The 21,195-nt window shown below is 34.4% G+C and overlaps 1 pseudogene; it reads right to left on the bottom strand.

Moving 5' to 3' along the window:
- Nucleotides 1-15,367: 15,367 nt before the first annotated feature.
- On the bottom strand, nt 15,368-15,514 carry LOC145265514 (U2 spliceosomal RNA; annotated as a pseudogene).
- Between the last annotated feature and the right edge of the window lie 5,681 nt (nt 15,515-21,195).

Below are 21,195 nucleotides of genomic sequence, written 5' to 3'. Positions count from 1 at the left end.
ACGAAATGATCAAATTATTAATCAAGAAGCTAAGAGACTGCACTAACCAAGAGGTAGTATTGCCAATAATCTACAAACGACAGCTAAATTGGCTCGGATATAGCCTAAGAGTGGACCCAGAGAGAATTGCCAACCGTGTTTTAATGGACCCCTGATGGATAAAAAAGAAGATGAAGATCAAAAATGAACTGAAAGCAGTCAATCTAGATAGATTTGATTGCAATGGGAAGAAGCTGAAGGGATGCTGTGGATTTGACTACAGATCGAAAAATGATGGTATACTTTGATTGCCTCATGCACCACAGGGCACGAGAGTTCGGTAAGTCTAAGGAGGAAGGTCATTTTAGAATGAATGATGCACCATCATGCTCAAAAGCAAGGTTAACACGTTGAAAGGATGAGTATAAAAAACGTTTTTTCTGTTGCCACAGTTTGCTTTTCACACGTCTGCTGAGCAGATCAGAGATATTGAAAGAAGCTCCTCGTGTATATGCAGTCCCTGTAGAACACTGTTCTGGCATCTGTGTTTGTTGCCAGTTGGGAGAAGCTGCCTGCTCCTTTTTGTTGTTTTTCCTTAACAAATAAAGCTTTCTAAACTAAATCAGGAGCGCATTATTGACCTGAATGGATATCGTTGCAGGGTATGGAATCGTTTTTTCCAAGTTAATTTTTTTTTTAGATATATTGCATGTAGAAAGAGATTAACTCACGATTTCTCTTCATGTGCAAAACAGCTATTCATGTCCAATGAATCTTCTACAATCAATCGTTTACAATATGTATTGTGTTTTAGCATTAAAGAGCTCAAAATGTGTCAATATGCCATAAAACAGATAAATTCAAATTAAACTACATCTTTTTTCATATATGTTCTATATTTTAAGTTAAATTTGAATTTATTACATATTGTGAGAAAATCCTATTCTGTTTTGAAATTGTATGAATTTCTATTGTCAGGAATTAAATATTATTTTAAAATCTATTATTTGGATTATTCAAACTATTTTTACCATCTTGGATATTTTGCACACAATGTTTCAAGTGATGCAATCACTGACCTTCTCCACGTGTTTTTGTCGAACTAAAAAATCTTTGTGTGCAGCTTGGAATTTGAAACCTCTAATTCAATCCACAGGGGTTGATTGTTCTCGTTCCATTATATGCATATATATATATATATATATATATATATATATATATATATATATATATATATATATATATATATATATATATAAAATGAAAATTACAATTGAATTTACCAAAATAATCAAAGATGGTAAAATTAAAGTATATTATAAATATTAAAGAATTAATATTTATAAAGTTATCTCAGCCAGATGTAAAAGCTCGATAAAACCAAATAGGAGATAGAGCTTATAATACAAGCAAACAAATAAAACATGTTAAAAAACACTTTGAAATGAGTTAAAAACATATTTAATCTGAAAAGGAAACACTAGATAAGTGGATAGTCCTTAATCTGCGGAGTTTCGAATAAATACTTCCCTTCTCATCAGAGAGTAGGAATTAGCAAAATGCGGGATCGGATTTTGCATGCAAAAGTATTTGATGAAACAACAAGTAAGTCAAAGATCTTACTTGAAAATAAAAAAAGTGAAGCAGAGGGAATATGGTGAAGAAAAAGGTGATTCCACATGAATGGATAGTCTGGTGGAAGATAAATAATCCAGTGACGGTAAAATCCAAATATATAACTTCAAGAAAGTTAAATGAATTTCCATTTGCACAAGTAAAATCCAAGGAAATCTCGTAATTGGAAAAAGATGGTCCATAATAATCCAAAAGTCAGAAATTCATGGAATGATTCACAAAAATGTGTACAAGGAAAAAAGGAAAAAAATTCCAATAATATTAATAAAAGAAAAATAAGATATGCTTTTCACTCTACTGCCGAGATATAAATATAAATAAGAAAGATTAGGGAAGAAAAAGAGGAGAAAAAATGGTGATAGAGTTAAATATAAAATAGAGAAACAAATGCCAAAATGACCCAGACAGGAAATGTTAAAGGCGCGAAAGAAATATATAGGGCAAAATAATATAGATCAACTGAAATGTACAAGTCATCACTTAAAAAAAAGGCCAGCAAGAGTTGTTAGAAGACACTAAATGGAAAATAAATAAATAAATAAATAAATAGAAAATAAATAATAAATAAACAATGAATAAATAAATAAAGAATAAAATATAAAATAAAAAATAAAAATTATTTATTCATTTATTATTTATTTATTTATTATTTGTAATCATACAACTAGTGATAATAATAATAATAATAATAATAATAGTAATAATAATAATAATAATAATAATAATAATATTTCTCCTAACAGTCATCCTAACACTAACAGCACTCATTATCCCCTTCAAAATAGTCCTCATACAGACATTGTCCCACCATTTGTTGAACACTATGAACAAAATTCAAACAATTTAACTAATACAAATCAGCAAATTAATATTAATACCAGACCTCGAGCTTTTAATAAAGTACATACATATATCGGCGCTACTTCAACATTAATTAAGAAAAGAATATCAAACCACATTTCTTCTTTTAACAACCATAATTCTAATAATAACCAAGGAACTTCTCTAACCACTTTAATTAAAAAACTTAACTCTAACAATACCCCCTTCTCAATCAAATGGACTATCATAAAAAAAGTTAAGTCTTATACTCCAGGCTCTAAGTCATGTCGCCTCTGCACAAACGAAGCTATAACTATAATTACTTCCCCTCAAAGTAACAATATAATAAATTCTAAAAATGAATTAATCTCTTTCTGTAAACATAAGTCCAAATTTAATTATGGCAATTTTTAAATTACATAGTTATTACTTTTACCTTTTATATAGATATAAAAATGTTTTCTTTAACTTTATCGTTTTTCTACATACTTCTTAATACTTTATAATTTAATAGTCCTTTATTTGAATTCTTTATCTCTTCTTCGCATGGCCAGTTTTTATCTGCATTTTCTGCTTTATTCTTTAAACTTTCCTATCTATCTAATATATAAATCTACCCACACTTTCATATCTTGTATGTATATTTACTTACATTTTACTATATGCATTTACTTACTTTTTTTCTTGCTTTTTCCTGAATTTGCAGATACCGGCCATCCTCTCCCCTTAAATAATTTTTATTTTTTATTCTATATTTTATTTTTATTTTTATTTTTATTTTTTTATTTTTTTATTTATTGTTTATTTATTATTTATTTTCTATTTATTTATTTATTTATTTATTTTCCATTTAGTGTCTTCTAACAACTCTTGCTGGCCTTTTTTTTAAGTGATGACTTGTACATTTCAGTTGATCTATATTATTTTGCCCTATATATTTTTTTCGCGCCTTTAACATTTCCTGTCTGAGTCATTTTGGCATTTGTTTCTCTATTTTATATTTAATTCTATCACCATTTTTTCTCCTCTTTTTCTGCCCTAATCTTTCTTATTTATATTTATATCTCGGCAGTAGAGTGAAAAGCATATCTTATTTTTCTTTTATTAATATTAATGGAATTTTTTCCTTTTTTCCTTGTACACATTTTTGTGAATCATTCCATGGATTTCTGCCTTTGGATTATTATGGACCATCTTCTTCCAATTACGTGATTTCCTTGGATTTTACTTGTGCAAATGGAAATTCATTTAACTTTCTTGAAGTTATATATTTGGGATTTTACCGTCACTGGATTATTTATCTTCCACCAGACTATCCATTCATGTGGAATCACCTTTTTCTTCACCATATTCCCTCTGCTTCACTTTTTTTGTTTTCAAGTAAGATCTTTGACTTACTTGTTGTTTCATCAAATACTTTTGCATGCAAAATCCGATCCCGCATTTTGCTAATGCCTACCCTTTGATGAGAAAGAAAGTATTTCTTCGAAACTCCGCGGATTAAGGACTATCCACTTATCTAGTGTTTCCTTTTCAGATTAAATATGTTTATATATATATATATATATATATATATATATATATATATATATATATATATATATATATATATATATATACAGTGATGATCATATTTATTGGCACGGTAAAATAAAAGTTAAATTTTGTCTAATAAATTCTAAAAAAGGGATTAAATTAAAGAAAATAACAAAGTATATTATGTATTTTTAACTGGCCTTTCCGATGCAGCAATCGGATTTTAGAAAAAATAAATAACAAAGGAACAACAAACATAATTGCAAAAAACCCTTGTTCAAAATTATTGGCACGGCTTTGTTTTTCTTTTAGTATCAGTATAATATCAATCAATTTCCGGTTTACGTGCTTTCTGAACTTTTTTATAGCCATATTATGCTTGTTTAATGCTAATTCAGTGAATAATTTTTTTCAGATAATTTTTAGATAGCGATTTATTTAAACTATTATAAGTGACTAAATTATAATTTTCAATCGCCATGGTTAAAACTAAGGAACACAGCGAAGACGTCAGGAAGCTTGTTGTAGCATGCCATACCAATGGGGAGGGCTATGATAAGATTTCAAAGAAGCTAAACCTTCCCAAATCCACTGTTAGAGCCATAATAAACAAGTTCAAATCGCAAGGCCACGTTATGAGTTTAGAGGGTAGAGGGAGAAAAAGGATTCTTTCCCCAAGAGATGAACGGAAAATTGTTCGACAAGTAAAACAAAACCCAAGGATCTCTGTTGGGAAGATTGTTGATGAACAGAGCACCTCTGGAGTGAATGTATCTCGACATACAGTTGGTAGAGTTTTGAAGAGAGCTGGTTTAAAAGCATGTCGTCCGAGAAAGACTCCCTTATTGAAGCCTATGCACCTGAAAGCAAGGCTAGCCTTTGCAAAACGTCATATTGATAAAGATGTTGCATTCTGGAAACGTGTTCTATGGACTGACGAAACGAAAATAGAGTTATTTGGCCATAATAAAGTGTCTTATATTTACAGAAAATCTGGCGAAGCTTTCCTGCCTAAGAACACCATACCCACAGTGAAGCACAGTGGAGGCAGTTTGATGTTTTGGGGATCCTTTGCTGCCTCTGGACCAGGGCGACTTGTTAAGGTCACAGGTAGCATAAAAAAGGAAGATTATGTTAAAATATTGGATGAAAACCTGAAAGACTCTGCTAAAGAGCTCTCACTTGGTCGTCGTCGGTGGTTCATGCAAGATAATGACCCAAAGCATTCGGCTAAACTGACTAAGAAATGGCTTGAGGACAATCATATTAATGTTTTGGAGTGGCCATCACAAAGCCCAGACCTTAATCCAATTGAAAATTTATGGAGAACTTTAAAATTGAGGGTAATGCAAAGAAAGCCTAAGAATCTTATTCAATTGGAGGATTATTGTCAGGAAGAGTGGGCTAAAATTACTACTGAAGAGTGCAACAACTTGGTTGTAAACTATGAAAAGCGACTGAGGAAGGTAATCAAGGCCAAAGGCTATACAATTGATTATTAAATAAATCGTGCCAATAATTTTGAACAAGGGTTTTTTGCAATTATGTTTGTTGTTCCTTTGTTATTTATTTTTTCTAAAATCCGATTGCTGCATCGGAAAGGCCAGTTAAAAATACATAATATACTTTGTTATTTTCTTTAATTTAATCCCTTTTTTAGAATTTATTAGACAAAATTTAACTTTTATTTTACCGTGCCAATAAATATGATCATCACTGTATATATATATATATATATATATATATATATATATATATATATATATATATATATATATATACAAGCAAACAAATAAAACATGTTAAAAAACACTTTGAAAAAGAGTTAAAAACATATTTAATCTGAAAAGGAAACACTAGATAAGTGGATAGTCCTTAATCCGCGGAGTTTCGAAGAAATACTTTCTTTCTCATCAGAGGGTAGGAATTAGCAAAATGCGGGATTGGATTTTGCATGCAAAAGTATTTGATGAAACAACAAGTAAGTTAAAGATCTTACTTGAAAACAATATATATATATATATATTTATATATATATATATATATATATATATATATACAGTACAAAAATACGACTCTGAAAATACAGAAAAAATATGTTTTCAATTATTCAAGCAATTGAAAGATATTTGATTATACAAATTAAAACTTAGTTGTTATTGGAATGGTTTTCAGTTTAGTTTTATCACCACCGATTCATGAATAATCCACATAATACAAATTGCAAATACTTATCTAAAAAAAGAAAAATCATGTTAAAGTATCATGATTTTCTCCAAATTTGTACTCTGCTATTATTTTTATACAATATTGGTGATAAAAAAACTGAATAAATTCGTGTGGCTAATAACTAAGGTGTTTTCAGAGACTTTTAGCAATCCCTATCAATCACTGCTGACATTTTTCTTACAGCTGCCTTCGAAGTTCAGGTATTTATGTAGCTATTTAATTATTTATCATAGGTGTCAACAGTAAGTGTAGAGAAACTTCTCCTTAGATCAGACCTTCTTACTGGGTGTGAGGTAGTTAGTCTGAATCTTATAGAGGATAGGGGTGGAGATGAAGTTATTAGAAAGAGGGACAGCTTACAATTAGTGATGGCTTGAACAAATGAGAACAGCACGATTTCAATTGCTATTCAAAGTCTGACAATACTAGCAAGAAATCAAGTGCAATACTGGATAACTGTTAAATATCCAGGCTATGTGCACTTGGAAATCATTTTGTCAAAGACGTGCGCCTGGCAACAATATACAAGAAGCAACATAAAATGATTACCAAATGTACTAAAAGGTCATTTGAATAAAAATAAGGAACCTGACATTCAGCACCTATATGGGAAACAACAAACAAACTTGATCAATTGTCAAAAAAAAAGTTAAATATATGATCTTTGAAAGGTCATTTTTGGTAAAAGGTGTACACAGGTGTAATCAAGTCGAACCAAAGTTAGGTCAATTCAGTGAAATGACAATGGTCGAATAAAACACCGTTGGGGTGTACTTACAGTGACAATGCTGTCCCAAGAAGACGTTTCAGTTAGTCACAAATGGTTATTGAATAACAAGTGGAAAGGATATCGTTGTTGGTTGATGATTTGGACCCAAAAAGAATCAACCTGTCAAATTCCCATGCATGTACCTTGTAGTTTTTTTTGTTTTTTTTTGTTGGTTGGTTGTTTTTGTTTTACGGCATATTAACCCTTTTCAGGTTATTTAATCCCGAATCCAGTGATTTTGAAGAAAAAATTTTTAATAGAATATATTTGGGTTTTTTTTGGGTTTTTTTTTTCAAGTCGGTTTTTATTCAACCCATAGTTGGTACCCTAACAGGTACAACCACTCCGGGTTAGAGTGGACCTGGGAGCAATAGCAATTAAGGAGTGGCTCCAAACTCCCCAAAGCCCGCAAGCTGGGGCCTCACCATTGGATATAGTTTAAGGTCATATCCAGGACCTAGTTTTTTTTTATTATATACCTTTCTCCTAAGAACCAACTATTCATCATGGTCACCGACAATAAAGATATAATGTGATATTTACATATATCAGTGTGTCGCCATTCTTTTGAACACAGCAAAAATACAGCACAACCACCAAGTTGTATTTGCTTGCTTATAAATGGCACCAAATGTAAAATCTCCATTATAATTAAAATTGGCTGTGATAGAAAGGTCATCTACATAGATGAAGAAAATAAAAGACAATAGATAACATAGGAGGTTAATAAACATACCTTATATTTTGGGCTGTGATGAAAAGAAATTAAAAATGGCTAAGAGTCAAATTTTATAAAAGGCATCATACAGCTTGGTAAATTTGTCATGTCATTGAAGGGTTGAGAAAATCCAGAGTGCATTAGTGCTGAAAGTGGTCCAACAAATTCTTGTATTCCTATGCCAAAACCTTTGATGATTGGTTTGTAGGCTAATCACTCAGCAGTAAATCTGTCTATTTACAGCAACAGATAATAGTACATCAAAATATGGACTGCTCAAATCTTTTCTACATGCCTAAAATATAAACGGTTTATCATTATGATATATTCTTGGAATACAGCATAATCACGTTGACACACCGGTTCCCACTGGATCACCGAATTAAGCAACGTTGAACCTGGTCAGGACTAAATGGGTGACCATTTGGGACTTTAAGGTGCTGTATGTGCTCTCCGCTTATCTCGGCATTGTTTCCAGTCGTCCTGGTCTTCTCCTTGCTACTGGACTCAAACAGTGCCGATTCAGGAGAGGTGTGGTTTGGTATTGCGCAACCCTTGCCTCACAATTACACACGCTACTGCCCCTAAGGGGTATCCTTTGTCTTTCAAGACTGAACAGAAGCATGGAATGGATATTCTTGGATGTTATTATAATGATGTTTCAGCCGATGTAACTTCCAACCTTCTTCAAAATCAACTTTAATTTTATAGATTGGCAGACATCTGATGAATTATGATAAAATTTCTTCAATATGACCTTGAAATATGACCTTGAATAAAATTATTTAAGATACAATCAAGAAATATTAAATTTCAGTCTTTGGTAAGATAGAACACATCTCAATATGAAACTAATAAAATATAATTGGAATAAACAAGAATATTATTCTTGCAATTAAAAGAGCGAAAAGAAAAGAAAAAAATGGAATGCATAAGATTGCACTTACACATTTTCCTGGAATAATTAAGATCCCGTCTTTAATTACTGATATGAAATAAGATTCAAATGCTCATTTAAGTGTTGTAATAATGCCAAAAATTTATTTGAATTCTATCAAAGCAAATTAAGGAATGAGTTGGATAAAACATTTGTTTTTTTTTGTTGTTTTTTTTTTACATAGGCATCACTACTTATCAAGACCAAGAGGCCACTCGAGGATAAGGGTTAAAGAGTGTACAATAGAAATTGGACAATATAGTAACCGTTAGTAATGGAGATTCGGTAAATTTGTTAACTTATATGGAACGGCTCATCAAAAACTTGTTTACGTTAGACTTGAAGACAAACATATTGTAGTCAGCTGGAAAACAGAAAAACGGAAGACAATTCAAAAGGCGTGCAGTTCTAAGAAAGAAGCTTTGCTCATGGAATCTACGTTTAGGTTTAGACACAGATAAAGAGTGGGGGAAATTAGTGATAGTGTTTTCTGCTAGACAGGTGTTTCTTGTGAAAATTTGGCGAGGGGGAACATAGAATGGAGCTCAGCCGAGCACTTGCCATGAAAATAATGATAAAGCAGAGACAAACTCGGAACATCTCTTCTGTGAGATAGAGGTTGCAGCGAAGAGAAAAGGACATCCCCACAAGGCTACAAAGTCTATTTTGAACTCTATCAAGACAGGATGTCCTTTCTAGCAGCTCCTGCCCAGATGTGGCAACAGTATTCCATCCTTGGACGTACCTGGCTCTTATATAGATAGAGAATTGCATCAGCAGTGAGATATCTACTGGATCGATAGAAGGATCCACCATTTTTCCAGCCGCCTTGGCAACAGATTCAATGTATGTGTTCCATTTAAGATCAGGAGTAAAGGTCAAGCCCAGAAACTTGTCAAAACATGAGGCCTCCTCAAGACAAGAGCCATTCATTTCAATTGATACCAGATGGGGATCAGAGTGTTCATGATGTAAAGATAAAAGCTGCGTTTTAGATGCATTAAAAGTAACAGGCCACCTCTTTCCCCATTATACCATGTGCTCAAGATCAGAGGAGAGAGAATCAGAGAGAACTTGGTCGTTTACTGTCTTAGATGTGTTACCATAAGATAGTAGTGTCATCAGCATAGATGTCTACGAATGATGTAACGATGTGATTTGGAAGATCATTACTATAGATCAGGAAGAGAGTTGGGCCCAGGATTAACCCCTGAGGGACTCCAGCATTAATACTAAGACCTTCTGATTTCTGCCCAACTACTCTTATGAACCTATCAGAGAGAAATGATTTAATAATTGAGAAGACATTTCCAGCTATACCATAGCTGGAGAGCTTGTGAAGTAAACCTTTATGCAATACTCTATCAAAGGCCTTTGATATGTCAAGAGCAATTGCCCTAGAAAGGTAGCCTCCATCGAGAGATTCACTAATCCTATGAGATATAACTGTAAGCACATCTGCTGTAGATCTAGCAGAACGGAAACCATATTGCGTGTCACTAAGAAGGTTATTTTTGCTGAGATGGTTGATTACTTCTCTATTTAACACAGATTCCAGCAACTTACTCATGACGCACAGGAGACTTATTGGCCTGTACTTTGAGGGAGATGAGCGATCACCTGAATTCTTAAATATGAGGCATACTGATGAGATTTTCCAGGGTGACGGGAAGCAATTCTCTTTAAAACAACAGTTTTGTATGGACGCAAGCTCTGGTTGAAGTCTTTTGAGTACTATAATTGGAATACCGTCAGGGCCGGTTGCTTTACTGGAATCAAGGTTTTTGATTAGCTTGGCAACATCACATACAGATATTTGTATATCACATAGCATGTTTTCTGATACAAGAGAAAATATTGGAGGTTGGCAGCCTTGGTCGCAAAGGTTAGAATTAGCTGCAAAGTTCTTGGCAAAGAGTTTGGCTTTGTCTGATGCTGACGAGATTACCTCAGGTCCATTTATGAGAGTTGTGATAGAGCACATGCTTCTGTTCAGGATTCTGTTTGCTATTTGCCAAAACTGGTGGGAACCAAGCCACTGCTCAGCTACTTTGGATTCGACGGACTTTACTGGAGTAAATACAACTCTCTCGCGTTCTTTATTACTTTTTACAGTGGTTGCTGACAGCTCTTAAAGCGGCTTTAGTCTCAGTACATCTATTACGTTGGAAGCAATGGAAAAAGTGATTTCTATGCGCAATGGCAGCAGCACATTCTGGAGAGAACCATGGCTGGGTGTTAGGTTTTTGCTGGAATTTTTTCGGGGGTATGAAACGGTCTATACCTACAATTAACCATTCTGTCAGGTCTGTTACTATAGAGGACACATCCTTTTTAAACATGGAATGCAGAGGTAGATCTGATATAAATGTGCAGAAGCTATCCCAGTCAGCCATAGAGTATCGATATACTGTATGATGGAGAGGTACATCTGGGGACTTATTACATTTCATTTTTATCTTAACTGATATAACTGAGTGGTCGGAAGATCCAAGTGGAGACAGAGCAGAAGCTGAACACAGTTCAGGGCAAGTTGTGAGAAAGAGGTCTAGGAGACTTGCATACTGGCCGTCAGTATTGGGAACATGGGTGGGTTTATGAATAATCTGAGTGAGGTCATAAGCAATGGAGAAATCATGACAGAACTTCTCCTCATCATCGGTCTTCTTTGAGTGAGTTAACCATTCCACATTGTGAACATTGAAGTCTCCACAGACATGAATATTAGCTGAAGGATAAGCAGATAGGGCATGGTCAATTTTCTCAGATATGCTTTTAAAGATAGTAACTCCAGTAAAATTGTCTATTATGAAAAATGGAAGATTTGATGGATTTTGTATTGTGTGGATCCTAAAAGAAAATAACTTGAACTCATTATCTCATATCCAAAAGGTTTCAGTCACTGAACGTGTGTGCCTTCTTCAGAAGCCTTTTTCCAATCTTCTGGTAGTTTCAGTTATTAAATCTTCGTGACAACTTCACCTTGTGGATAAAAGCGTTGTTAAAGAACTATTCTAAAATTGGTTTTATCTGGAGCTTGTGAGTTCAATCCCCGAATATAGAAACTTAAGAAAAAAGGTAGTTAACTGCTGCATCACACAAAAATTGTTTGCTATGTAAAGCAAAAAATTAGTTGGTATTGTGTGAGTCCTAAAAGAAATTAAATAAGACAAGTAAGTATTTGGAGAGCTTGGTGTTTCTCCCTATGGAAAATCATTTTTTATAAAATATAAACATATTATTATGCAAAGTAATAGCAAAAGTAAAGGGTTTTATTACTTATAGACTTTTGTAACAGAGCACATATTAGCGCATAGAAAAATATCAGTAGGATCTGTAGAATAGCTAGCTTGCAAAGATATTAGCAGCAGTTGCCAAAAAAGCACGTATGCAAATTAGGAAGTGTGTGCAGGTTTGCTTGTCAAGGAAAAGACAAAAGAACACCACGTGGTAGAGAGAAGTGCATGCCAATGAAAATGGACATGTAAAGTTAAAGACAAGAAAGGGTTGGCTGTGGTCAGCATGTGATCAGAAAGGAGAAAGAAAAATGCGTACCAAGTTAGATGGACGTGGCAGCAAGAGACTTTTAAGCTGGTGTAGAGACGGCAGGGTGTTGTTGATGTCATGGCAGACGAAATGAACAGTTAGAAAAAACAAGAAGCAGGCATTGTTTCGAAAGTAACTATAATAATTTTTTTTTTTTTTTTACTAAGACTAAAAATAGTCCAACCCCGACATTTTCACAGCAAATGTTGAGTTCAGCTTGGAAGCTAGGAGCACTCCCATCTCGACTATTCTCACCAAATCAGTGGACCCAATCATTATGGATGACCGGGGGCAGCAGCAGCAGTACCCAAACAGCCTTTTTCAGGGTTATGCAACAAATTAATTATGCAAGTCACAAACTACCTGTGTCTGATACACAGTCTACTCTCTTCTGCTGCCTGCCTCCTGGAACTCCATCTTACAGTCTGCCACACTAGTTTCCAGCAACTCTTGCTTACTCTATTGACGTCCAGCTGCCTGTTCCAGTGCCCCCCTGACGTCCATCTATCTGTAAAAGTGCTTACTAATGTCCAAATATCTATTCCCGTGCCCACTGACGTCTAGCTATCAGTTCCTATCTAAAGGACCCAAGAATCTCAACCTCACAAGACGCCCGTTCTCGCACCGGCTAATCCTGAATCCATTGCCATACATTTTACCATTTATTTCTTGGTAAAAATAAAACACAATACACGTCCTTTTTAACCCATCATCTGTGTTTGTCATTCTTCTTTGCTATTGCCATTACCTCTTCGCCTTGTGCCTACTTTATTAGTTGTATGGTCGATTGGTTCCTTCATGCTTCTCGGCCCTCTGCAACAAACCTCAACAGATTCAATATGGGAGTTTCACAGACGACTAAACATAGCATCAGCATATACATACTGTTAACAGAACACACTCGGACACTAGTTAGTATATACACTCTTCCACTAATAAAACAGGCATACTATTATACAAACGTAACTTGATGCTTATCTCATTTACACACATGGAAAATGCATGGCTGAATAATGTGTACTCCATTTCTCTTAACACATAAAACAACTTTTCTTTCACCAGAACGTTCTTGGGACTCTCTAAACTTTCATATTCTAGAATTGCTAATAAGAATTCGCAAAACAGTAGCACACACATGATGAGAGACATTCACGGACTACTATACGGCCAAAAAAGCATGCACAGGATTCTCAACAAATGCATATGTACACAAGCTCATAGACGCATACACACTCTTATACTAACAAAACAGACGTAAATGCTCATGGTGCCAGGCGCAATAAACACATGTACATTCTCTAACAAAACAGACTCACTTAATACACACACACACACACATACACATATACACACACATCACCATTTCTAACTCATTTACACATAAACACATATGGTAACAGCTGAAACAAACATGTGAATTCAAAGAATTTTTCATTCACAAAAACGTTCTTCAGATTCTCCATATTCTAAGAACATTTTATCTTTTTGGTTTAAAAATTAGTCAATAAAATTAATTATTTTTCATGAATCGACTTTGTTATTCTTTCTGATATTATCTTTTCTAAATTATACTGAAACTCCTGAAGATGTTTGATATTTCTGAGGTAAAGTTTTGTTGTCCATATTATTTACATATTTTGGACTATTATCTTTATTGTGGTTAGTATTTATTTTTATTATGAAAATCGCTCCAGACAAAGCAGGGAGCCACTTATTGTTAAGAGCTTAAAAAAACAAAAAGACCACTTTAAGATAAAAAGTCTATCGAAAGAAAAATGCTATATATAGAGATTTCGACCTAAAAACAGCCATTCTTCCCCTTTTGTCAGAAACATCGCTCATGGAATATTAGGATTAAAGGACAAAATAATATTCATACTCTACTAACCAGCCTTCTTCAGAAGCCTTTGGTCATGAATAATTATTAGACTATCATAGTCGATTTAATGACCATTTTACATGCATGTGTTGGGCAGATTTTAGAAATTGATTTCAAAACTAACCTACCTCTGTGCAGGTCTTTATTTACCCATCTTTCTCCCAAGTTTATCATTATCTTCCATGTCTTCCTTGCTGACCTTACTTGCTCAAGTGTTCTACATCTACTCACCCAAGAATTCTCATCCATTCTTTAAACATGTCCATATAATTAAAGTCTCCTGTTCTGCACATGTCATCCTATACTGTCCATATGTAATCTTTCTTTGGGCTCATAAAGTTTAAAACTGTCTTTAAGAGTTGCATTACACATCCACCTTATTATTATCATATTTTTCTCTCCATGCAACTCATATTCTCAATCCTCACTGACCAGGTTTCGCTTCAACACATAATCACACTGCATAGACATACCTGCTAGACTCTTTTCTTGGTTAACTGTGACAAAATAAAAGAACTATAACCAATCTACAAAGTCATTCAACAAATGAAAATATATTCGTATATAAAACAAACAAGAATTGGTCTTAAATGACTCAACAAACAACTTTTAGCGAGGAACAAAATATCTGTTCTGATACTACACTTCACTCTTTCTGACCTCGTTCAGTGAGAGAGAAATCATTCAAGACTGAGGCAATTTTAATTTTTCTTCCTATCCATAGTGCTCTCCAAAAAGGGAGAGCTATATTTTCCCCACATTAAAAACCGACCTTGTGTCCAAATCTGCCCTCCTGGGGGAGGCAAGTAAATAGGAACAGTATAGTTTAATAAAGATTTAAAAATGAACGAAAGTCAATGTTGTACCTATTTACTATGCCTCCCCACGGGACAGAGTTAGACACCAGGGTCGTTTTTTAACGTGGAGAAAAGGTACAAAAATAAAAATTGTCTCAGTCATGAAGAATTTCTCCTCCACCGAAAGAGAACAAGAAAATGAAGTGCAGCATCTGAAGAACAGATGGTATTTATTTGCTCCCCCACCGAGCAAATTAGGCACAAGGCCGATTTTTAATGTGAGGAGTGAAGGGGAAATGGGGGCCAACTCCCCGGGGAGTAGGGGAGCTGGATAGTGACAATTGGTATGAAGGGTTGCCCCTACATTGACCAAGGTCTTATATGTGGGGTCGCCCCCACATATGGTCTTTGTTTGCAGTATCTGCCGGAACAGATGGTATTTATTTGCTCCCCCACTGAGCAAATTAGGCACAAGGCCGTTTTTAATGTGAGGTAAAAACCAGCTCCCCTAAAAGTAGGCAAAAAGGGGGCACTCTGGTTACCAAAAATAATAAGTGTCCCAGTATAGAGGGTTTCCCCTCCATTGACTGGTACAAATTATCTTAAGTGCAGCATCTGCCGGAACAGATACTACACTCTGATCTTGGCCAAAAGGCCAAGGAGAAATATCATAGAACTATAATATGTTGTTTATACTTGTCAAAGACACGCCCTTGACAATCAGTTGGAAGGCAGCTTTATTGTTGTCTGGCTTAGGTATGATCCCATTCAGCTTTAGGAGGTTCACTTTCCCAGGCTTTACCTTCTCTCTAAGAAGGAATAGTTTATTGATAATCACTATTGGGGAATGCCGAAGGGTTGCTCAGGCATTTTTGTAGGCCAAGGTGCGCTTATCCTAGTTTGGTTTCTCAAAACCACACCTGGTGTCTAATCTCCTGACAAGGAAGTAAATAATGTCATTTTTTTTGACTCAAGAAATTATACCACATGATGAAATTTATACATAACTAGCAGACCGCCCGACGTTGCCCGGTCGTAAAATATGCATAATATTATATTTTAATTCATACAGAAACTGAGACGTGCATGTGAGTATTATGCTTTTTCTAAACAGTTCACTTCTGCAAAAAAAAAAAAAATTACTCAAGCTGATATCAAAATCAAAACCTAAAGACAGTGAATCAAGTATGTTAACCATTAGGCCAGTTTGATGCAATCTTTAAAAAGTGTGTTCAAACCTTCTTATTATTAACATCAGGAATCTGTCATGTGAACGATTCATACATGTGCATTCGTGAAACAGTTGACAAACAGATAAAAATCTGATGACCTACCACCCACCCCCCACGGACCAATTTTGTAATTTTCACCCTTTAGCAGTCCTTTTTCCTTGGACGAAAACCCATTACAAAATTTTCCACATGTCTCAATACCCTATTTGCAAAATTTCAAGTCTGTACATCAAAAATTTGTTGTGTATAAGGATTGAGAATTTGCCTCACACACACATTCTAACTTTTATAGATATATAAATCAGTTAAAACTTTACTCATAGATTCAAACATTTTATTGGACAAAAAAAAACCCTGATTTCTGCAGTTATGTTCCTATCTGTTTGCCTCCTCAAAAAGGACAGGATTAGATATAAGGACTGTTTTCAATGTGAATAAAATCCAACTCTCTAAAAGGGGTCACTCTGGACCGGAACAAAAAAAATATTGCCTCAGTCTAGAGAAATTTCTCCATCACTGATCGAGGACAGAAATAGATAGAGTATAGTGTCAGAACAGATGCTACACATTGCTCCTAGCCAAACACCTCAAAAGAGGTAGAATATCTATCCCCCTCCCATGGTTGGAATATATGACACACAAGGGTCGGAAAGTGGGATTGAAGAGAAAAAGCGTTCTGATCTGCAAAAAAAAAAAAAAAAATGCCCAGGCAACCTTGTCGGTATTTCCTGACAGGCAAATAGCAATAAACTAGTCCCTCTTCAAATGGAGAAGACAAAGCTTGGAAGGGTAGACCTCCTAGAACTGCACAGAACCAGTAACAAACCACAGTTTAAAGGTAAAAGGCCATTTCGATAATGGCTTCGACTCTGCTGATTTTATTGCCGAGGATAAACCACCGGCTCTGAGTATGCCAAAAGATAAAGGGTCGGTTTCTTTTCGACAGTAATGTTTCTGTTAACACAAATAACATGCATTAACCTGTTTTCTGAGTTAGCTGTTGTATAAGTACTGACTCAGTGGGCATCCACTTTGAGCAGGATGCAACATGCAATCTCATAATTTGGGCTTTTAAATGCGACCAGGCATTTCTATTAGAGGCTCCGTCCGTCGGTCGGTTACTCATCTTTAATTTTGAAACATCATCATTTTTATAAGAAACTGTCCGTGTGTCACTTTAACCGTTTGTCTCTCTTAAGTTTTACCATGCTATATTTTAGATATGATTTTAAAGTTAAATTCAATTATCTTTTTCTCTATAAAATTGTTGGGGGAAGTATAGAAAAGATAAGAAAGCCCATCTCTCCCCATACTGTGAATTGTTGTTATCAGACCAGGCTGGCTAATGAGACTAATTTCCTGACCTTTATTTATTGTTTGAATAAAAATTAATTTTATTGTGATACAAAACGTGTCTCTTATTTTTTCTTATTGTTTTATTGATTTGTCTGAAAAAAATAAAATAAAATGAATTTAAATGTATATTTTTTTAGTAAAGCTATTACAGTATAAAGATTAATGTGTTTGTAAAGCCACTGAATGTTAAGGTTTATGTGTTCGTAAAGCCATTGAAGGATAAGGGTTAATGGGTTTGTAAAGTCATTAAAGGATAAAGGTGAATATGTTTGTAAAGCTACTGAAGGATACAGGTTAATGTGTTTGTATAGCCACTAAAGGACAATGGTTAATGTGTTTGTACAGCCATTGAATAATAAGGGTTATTGTTTTTTTAAGCCACTGAAGGATAAAGGTTAATGTGTTTGTAAAGCCACTGATGGATTAAGGTTTATGTGTTTGTAAAGCTATTGAAGGATAAAAGTAAATGGATTTGTAAAGTTATTGAAAAATAAGGATTAATGGGTTCCTAAAGCCAATGAAAGATAAAGGTTAATGTGTTTGTAAAGCCATTGAGAGATAAAAGGTTAATATGTTTGTAAAGCTACTGAAAGATAAGGGTTAATGTGTTTGTAAAGCCACTGAAGGATAAGGGTTAACGTGTTTGTAAAACTATTAAAGGATAAGGGTTATTGGGTTTTTTAAGCCACTAAAAGATAAGGGTTAATGTGTTTGTAAAGCCACTGATGAGTTTGTAAAACTATGGAAAGATAAGGTTTAATGGGTTTGTAAAGCCAATGAAGGATAAGAGTTAATGACTTTCTACAGCCACAGAAATCAAGATTATTATGCTTGTAAAGCCAGTGAAAGATAAAGGTTAATGTGTTTTTAAAGTCATTGATAGATAAAGGTTAAGGGGGTTGTAAGGCCACTTAGGAGTAAGAGGTAATGGGTTTGTAAACCACTGAAGGATAAGGCTTAATGGGTTTGTAAGGTCACTGAAAGATAAAGGTAAATGGTGTGGTAAGACCAGTGAAGGATTAGCTAAATGTGTTTTAAAGTGAGTGACGAATTAGAGTTAATAGGTTTGTAAGGTCATTAAAGATTAGGGTAAATAGGTGTGTAAAGCCACTGAAGGATAAGGGTTAATGTGTTTGTAAAACCATGTAAAAATGATGGTTAATAGGGTTGTTAGGTCATTGAAGGATAAGAGTTATTTGTAAGCCACTGCAGGATAAGGGTTTATATATTTTTAAAGCCATTGAAGGATAAGGTTAAATGGGCTTGTAGGGTCACTGAAAGATAAGGGTTAATGATGTGGCAAGGCAATTGGAAGATAATGGTCAATGTTTTTGTAAAGTCACTGAAGGTTAAAAGTTTATGTTTGTAAACCTATTAAAGAATAAGGAAAAATGGAAGGTCACTGAAGGACAAGGGTTAATGTGTTTGTAAGGCTATTGAAAGATAAGGGCTAATATATTTGTAAAGCTACTGAAGCATAAAGGTTAATGTGTTTGTAAAGCCATTGAAGGATAATGGTTAGTGGGTATGTAAGGCTATTGGAGGATAAGGGTTAATGTGTTTGTAAAGCCACTGGAGGATAAGGATTTGTAAGGCCATTGAAGGATAATGCTGAATGGGTTTGCAAAGCCTCTGAAGCATAAGGGTTAATGGGTTTGTAAGGTCATAAAAGAATAAGTGTTAATGTGTTTGTAAGGTCATTGAAGTATAAGGGGTAATGGGTTTGTGAGGCTATTGAAGGATAAAGGTTTTTGTGTTGGTAAACCAGTGAAGGACAAGGGTTAATTGGTTTGTAAGATGGACAGTAAGGCCATTGAAGGATAAGGACCAATTGTTTTCTAAGACCACTGAAGGATGAGGGTTAATTGGTTCGTAAGATGGACAGTTAGACAACACCATGATTAGTGCTAATGATTATGGGAATCAGGCAAAATTTGATTATTTAAGAGGATTACTCAGAAAAATTTGTTTACATTAGATTTAAAAACGTTTATGCTGTAGCTAGTTTGGAAACAAATTTACAGTAGTTGTATGAAAGAAACTCTGCCCATGGAATCTCTGTTTAGTTTTAAGTGTCATTTACACACTCACCATGTTAATAAAGAAGATATAATTTGTGACTAATAAAACAAAGAGATTATACAACCAAACATTTTTGAATCGAACTACAATACAAAGCCTGGCCATACAAACAGTAATGGTCAGTACAAACAGTAATGGTCAGTACAAACAGTAATGGTCAGTACAATGTTTTTGCTCATCATCAAGAATTCGAGTAGTAATTGACTTCTGCTGTGTTACTATGGAAACGATTGTCAAGCATTCCTAGTGGCGGCTTTAGTCTTACTGCTCAATGTTCTGAGGTTCTATTGGTAACTTTTCTTATTGGCTGAAGTCCAATTTTTATAACCTATCTAAATTGAGCATATTTTAAAAGTTTATAAACAAAATTTATGGACATTGTTTCACGGCTGTCGCTACAACTGCTGAAACACAGATTTTTAAAATTAAATAAATTATGAATATTCGACATAGTTATGTTTAGCCATTCATCCCAAGCCCTTTTATATATATATATATATATATATATATATATATATATATATATATATATATATTTATATTTATATATATATATATATATATATATATATATATATATTTATATTTATATATATTTTTTTCATTTGTCATCTGCTACATTGCACATGATTTTTAATGTTCACTAAATGCAAACTCTGGTTCCTTTGTCTATTGGTGGCATGAGGAAATGGCACGTGCCAAAATTGTGAACAAATTGGTATAAGAACAAATATATTTTATATTTCGAGCTTTTTGGTTAGCATCCAAGTGTAGTATCTGTTTTGATATTATGCTTCATCTTTTTTGTTCTCAGTTTGTGAAAGAGAAATCCTTTGAGACAGAGCAAAATTTACCTTTTGCTTCAATCCAGTGTTCCCTGTTTGGGGGAGCTGAATTCCCCCCCCCCACATTAAAAAGCAACACTGTGTCTAATTCTGCCCTCATGTGGAGGCAAGTAAATAGGAAAAATCATTCATTGAATGTTGTTAAAATAATAAATTAGCTTTCGTTTTATTCTGAAAGATTTGTAGTCAAATCATATTCCAAAAGGAACTGCTGATGATGATAACAATGATGAATTCCTTATGGGTTATTGTTGCAGTGATGTAAGGGTCTGGAAGAAAAACACAACTCGGTATTTAATGGAAATAAAATACAGGGTGTTCCAAAGTCTAGGGCACATTTTGACACTGAATATCCTGAGAACTATTAAGTATATAAAAACACATCTGGTATATTCTGAAAGCTTGTAATCTTAGTTTTTTATGGAATGTTCAAAGATGCTCAATGTGAGCACCATTGGTCACATGCCACACATCAAGCTGATAGTCCACTTCCAGCATTGCATTGTCAATGGTTAACAGCTTCTGCTATTCATGCCTTCAGCTCATCCACGTCTCTTTGAATGGAGGAGGGGCAAATAGACCAGTCCTTTCACGAATCCTCACAACACACACGCGCGCGCACACACACACACACACACACACACACACACACACACACACACACACACACACACACACACACACACACACACACAGAGGAGATGAGATCGTGATCATTTTGCCCAGATCGTCCAATCCATCTGTCTGACAGTGTTGTGCTCAGAAACTGCCTAACCCTGAGACTCCAGTGTAACGTGAGAAAAATTAAATCTGGTCAGTATAGGTTAGGAAGA

Source organism: Euprymna scolopes, chromosome 3, assembly GCF_053919585.1.
Source record: "Euprymna scolopes isolate OS-2025 chromosome 3, ASM5391958v1, whole genome shotgun sequence".
Taxonomy (NCBI): Eukaryota; Metazoa; Mollusca; class Cephalopoda; order Sepiida; family Sepiolidae; genus Euprymna; species Euprymna scolopes.
The sequence above is the reverse complement of the archived record's forward strand: the minus strand, read 5'-3'. Positions and strand labels throughout refer to the sequence as shown.